Source organism: Cornus florida, unplaced genomic scaffold (genome assembly GCF_030987335.1).
Source record: "Cornus florida cultivar Cherokee Brave unplaced genomic scaffold, ASM3098733v1 CherokeeBrave_3.0.0_Hap2_Chr11, whole genome shotgun sequence".
Taxonomy (NCBI): domain Eukaryota; kingdom Viridiplantae; phylum Streptophyta; class Magnoliopsida; order Cornales; family Cornaceae; genus Cornus; species Cornus florida.
Window position 1 is genome coordinate 68233983 of NW_026775581.1, and position 6000 is coordinate 68239982.

The window sequence follows — 6000 nt, forward strand, 5'->3', positions numbered from 1 at the left end:
CTGGATCATAACACCGGTAACCTTTTGACTTGGAAGAGTACCCTAAAAAGATAAATTTAATGGCCTTGTCGTCTATTTTAGTATAAGAAGGGCTACGATTTTGAACAAAACATATACATCCAAACACCTGAGGCATGATGGAAAAAAGAGTAATATTAGGCTGAAGCACTTGTAGGGGGGCCTTTCCATTTAAGACTCTACTAAGGGTACGATTAATGAGAAAAGTAGCTGTAAGAATCGTCATGTGCCAAAATAACTTTGGCACATTTATACCACTTAAAAGACATCGAACAACTGACATTAGTTGGCGGTTTTTACGCTCTGCAACACCATTCTGTTCAGGGGTATATGGGCAAGTAAGCTGATGAAGAATACCCTGTTGGTTAAGTTGAGACTGAAACTTATTGGAAACATATTCACGACCATTGTCAGACCTAATATTCCTAACAACAGTTTTATATTGAGTTTTGATCATTTGGAGGAATTGAGTGAACAAGGGAAAAACTTCAAATTTCTTTTTAAGTAAATATACCCATGTGCAACGGGAATAATCATCAATGAATGTGACATAATAACGATTCCCCGAAAAAGTAGTAACAGGAGAAGGACCCCACACATCAGAATGTATGAGATCAAACATACTAGGTGCACGATGCATATGAGAAATATAACTGGTTCTAGTATGTTTAGAAAGCTCACAAATCTCACATTGAAACTTATTATCCTTACAAGCCGTTTTTAATGAAGGGAAAAGTAAACATAAATACTGAAAGTTTACATGCCCAAGGCGAGCATGCTATAAACTTAAAGTCTAAAAAGAAAAATCATAAGACCTCGAAAATGGAAGAACAGAGGCTTGAAGGCTTGGAGCAAGTGGAGGGGTGTCATTGGAGGATCCCCAAAGTAGTGGAGGCCATCGTGCTCATATACCCTGCCAAAAATCCTCTTCGAACACAGGTCCTTTAAAACACAGTAATGAGGAAAGAAAATCACTGCACAATTTAGTGATTTGGCAAGCTTGCTAACCGATAGAAGATTAAATGCAAAGTCAGAAACATAAAGAACAAATGGCAAAATAATATCAGGGGATAGATGAACATTTCCTTTGCTATGAATAATGGTGGTTAACCTATCGGCTAGACTAACAACCTGATTAACAGGGGTAACGGGAGTAGAAAATAATGACAACTCACCAGTCATGTGATCATTGGCTTCGAAATCCAGAACCCAAGTAGGTTTTCCCGCTTTAACATGATAAGCAGCAGGAGTACTTGTAGCTATAGTAGTCGTGAGAGTAGAAGAGCCAGCCCTGGTAGATAAGGCTCCGAACTGCTCCTGAAGCTGATCAATTTGGGGCTGTAACTGTTTGAAGTTCTGAAAAGATGATCTGGGAGGAGTTGAAGCAAGAGGGACAACAATCTGTGGAGTAGTATACCCACCAATAGTATCGGTTATTGCGGCAGTGTGGCCACGGCCCGAAGATAAAAGTGTCATTTTGGCTACTAGAATCATTCATAGTACCAAACTAAGGCTGGTCCACAAGTCAAAGAAGGAGGAAAGAGAAAAAGTAAGGTCGGAAAAATCGGGGCTTTCCACCAAATATGCTGCCGAACAAACACAGGCAGCCCAAAAAAAATAAATAAATAAAAATAAAAAAATAAAACACTAGAAGGACCCTTAGATCATTAAAAAAAACCTAAGGGAATTCTCCTATAAAAGGAGCCAAAAATAGAGGGTTACCCGAGGGGTCCGGTGCAAGGGCTGGGAAGATATGGAGGTGCGCCGGAGGTGAGGGAAAATGGAGAGAGGGAGAGAGAAGGTGGCGGCGTTGGGGAGGAAGATGGGGAGACGAAGGTTTTTGTTTTTGCTCTGATACCATAAAGAAAAAGTTTTGGGTTTTGGCTTACTCAAACTGAAAGCCAAGATCTATATTTATATACATGAATAGGGAACAAAGAAAGGAAACCAAATCAAAGAAAGACATAAAATATGCCAAAATCTACGGGATCCCATGATTATGGGGATCTTATCCACGGGATCCCATAATTATAGGGATCTTATCTACATGATCCCATGATTATAGGGATCTTACATAAAACATCTAATAAAAATAAAAATAATAAAGATATTTCCAACAGTTTTTATGCCGCTATGCGACAAGAAATTGTATTAAGTAAAAAGAATTATAAACTTGCTACATATGCTCATAATAGGAATCATGAATTTAATGAAGGAGATTATGCTATAATTTGTGCGCTACCTCAACCTTATCATAAAAACTCCTTCCAGAAACATAGAAATGGAGACATGGGAAAGAAAGATAGAATTAGGGATTTTTGTTTATTTATTATTATTATGGGATATTCAGCAATTTACGGTTTTGTTTATGGTAATAGGTTGATTAGGGTTTTTTATTTGATGTCTATTTATATGTTGGTTGAGACATTGTGAAAGTTAGCTTTTGATATTGATTATTCAGAAATTATTGTGGTTTTTTCTTCCTCAATTCTGATTTCTCCTTATTCTTCTCTTCTCCCTCATTCTTATTTCTTCCCCTATTATTCTTAATTCTATCTCTCTCTCAATCTCTCTCTTAACCTCTTTCTTATTTACTTGAATTCTATTTTCGGATCGCCCCTACCCGATCCTGCATCACTTATTGTAATGCTTTAGGCTGCAGTTTATTTGTTGGTTGCAATTCAGGCAAAACAAAATCATGGCAAAATCTTATATCCTACTTCCGGAAGTAGGATGTATAGCACAGAAATGTGGAGCACGTGCTGCCATTACTGTTAATCCATTTGTGCTTTTGTAGTGCAGTTCATTACTGTTATTGTTTCCTATTTGATTATTGGTACAATTTTCATTTATTTATTTATTTATGTTGATTGTAGGAATTTCATGTGACTGTGTTTTATATTTGGTAGCAGTTCTAATTTCTGATGAACTGTTGATAAGCTTGAGGACTTACTGTTTTGTTTAAGCATAGTTGTTGTTGCATCATTTGCCCACTCTATCTGCAGGAGATTTCTTTTTTTTTTTGGCGGTGGTTTGCGGTTCTGATTGCTGGACTCCTATGTGGAGGAGATATTGGCATTTAAGTTTTACCGTTTTCAGTTTTTCAAGTGAGGTGAAAAGTTTGTACGTGACCTCCGGTAGCAAGACTGATCTTCTGATTGGCTTCTAAAATGTATTTTGTTCTCTACAGCTATATATTTCTCTGTAAGTATTGGAAGGTCCTTGATATAGGTGGTATCGTTGCTTTTCTTTTTCTTTCTTGTTTGATACATGTTCTCTCTCGTGGAGAATGTCTGTTTCCCTAGATTTACTTTCTTGTTTCTTGGTTGGATAGTGTTAGAGCAAGTGCAATTGTAGTGAATACTGTGTAAATAAAATTTATCTTTTTTAAACTTTAAGAATATAAAATTGATGTTCTGTTTTGAAGGCTCTCCTCTTATACATCCTAAAAAGAGGCTGAAAAATACTTCTGCATCTCTTTTCTTTCCGATGTTTTCTTTTTTGGTGTCTAGTTTCATTGTAGGCGACCTTGTAGACGGTTTTGATCTGAACAGATAGATCTAGAATTTTTTTTCCCCCGCCAGTTGAGATTTGACAAGTCACCGAAGAAAAGCATGTTGGATGACTTGGGAGATTTGGATATTTTGTATTTTTGTGGATTTTTTAAAAAATTATTTGATGTTTTTGGTGATGTTTATTGATTCTTAAGGTCTAGTAGGGAACAATTATTTCACTTTTGGAGATGGTTTATTTACCTTAGAGGAGGTATGTGTCACTGTTTATAAACTACTGTTTCTAGAACTTCTAGTTTTGGCAATACGAAATCTCTTGGTTTCTGTTTGTGTGGGTGAAGACGAGTGGGCGGGTAATAACACAAATATAATGTTTAGAGATCACTTTGAATACTGTAGGTTTTGCTTTTATGGGTTTTGCATTGTCTATTTCAAATTTGATGACCTTGATTATACAGATTTTGCATTGCTTTTAGATTGGACCACAAGTATTAATGGTTTGAGATCATTTGATAATTTCTAGGCTTTGATTGAAGTTCGGATATTTTGTGCTCACAAATTCCTAACATGGTACTTTATCAAGAAAATAACATTTTAATTTTTGTTGTGACGTCACAATCTTTTGCTCTTCACAATTATTAGTAGAATTGCACTCTATTTTTTTTTAAGAGTGATTTGTCTTTTCAATATTTCATATAAGGAATATGCTAGGGTATATTACCCAAAATATGTCATTTTTTTGGGCCAAATGAAATGCAAGTAGAGAGTAAATTGTGATGTCACCACAAAAATTAAAATGTTAGATTTTTTTCTTAAATGATGTTATAAATAAATAATCTAATGTTACTGAAAGCAATAATATATCGAAATTGGATGCCCATGATAAATAAAGTTGTTCTTGAATGGATTAAGGATCCAATTATGGATTGGATATGGATAAAAAAAAATTGACATTTATTCTAATCTTCCAGTTAATAGATAAAGTAGTACCTGTTCTTGGTTTGCTGCCCATTTGGTCTTCATTTCCTTCACTCTGTTTGGAACCTTTGGATTTGATAGGAATTGAAATTACGACATTATCGTTTTGTGGTCGCTAATTCTGAAAACCTTCTTCATAATTGTCACGTTTCTACCAAGATGAGTATTCTGCAATTTGTGATGCAAACAAAATCCTTAGCACTCCAATCATGCCAATTTATCCACAAGGTCTCTTTCTTCTTTATCCATATTCAACAAAAAGTTATCTATAAGCCTGTAAGCTTGTTTACTAGTAATGACATTCAGGCCAATTTTTGAGGTCAAATGGTCTAACATAATTGATTTCTATTTATGAGGAAATTTATATTTGTGTTCACTATACGAACACATCAACAAGTTGACGTGTAGAAACGATCGAGTTGTTATTCATACTCTCTCCCTTCATCTTCACAACCGACTCAGATCACAAGGATGAAGATAAATAGGATTCCTAACTATAGGACATGGAGAGAACAGGTTGTTGATGGGAAGAAAAGATCACCCATCCTCTTCAATCCTAGTGGACGGAGGCCTTAAAACTCAACTTGAACCACATAAGGTTAACTTCTTCATTCATCGTGGACAGAGGTCGATCCTAGAGGAGCTAGGATTGATCTTAACGATGGCAGAATGTATTTGAACTTTGGTGAGCCTTTTAGAATGTATCTGAACTTTTAAGATTGATGTTATTGGTGTAGTCTGTCGATTGAAGTTGTGAAGGTGTCGATCGATCATGTGGATATGTTAAGTAAAACATGTGATGTCTTTTTTTTTCTTTCAATTGTTGAGACATGTTTTGGCAAAGTTATTATGTTGAGTTGAAATTAGTTGTCATTATTTAGCTTTCCTCTTAAATTGATTTCTATGTACATGGAAATCAATGTTGACACATATTGTAACAAGGTTGGGATGTGGAATTGAAATTATGTTTCGTATTCACCTCGCACTTCCTTTTTTGAAAAATGCATATTGGCCCTCCATTTTGTGCTTATCATTAATGCCCAATCATTTGCTACCCTTGGATTATTTGGGACTCTTTTGGAAATTGCAACTTAGTACAAGGAAGTTGCTCTTTGGTCCTGCGGAATTTTCGGCTTTCAGCCTGATTTCAAAAATTATTTTTTCAACACATCATCTTCAAAAGCCATTCCAATTTATCTTCTAATGGAGCAGAAATTGTCTTCCTGAAGAAGCTTGGTAAGTTCATGGTGATTTATTGGTTTTTCTCCGTATCTCATGAACCTAGTGGTGTGGCACATCAAGTAGTTGGTGGGCTTTAAGGAGTAGAATAGAGAAGTTTAACATTTGGTTGACTGTTTTGGTTGTTGTTGATGTATTGTACTTGTTTTCTTGCAATAAAGTTTTTGCCTTCACGAAAAGGGGATGAGGGATGGAATAAACTTTCCTTACTTGGTTGGAAGGAAGTGAAGAAAAAGAGAATGAAAGGAAGAGG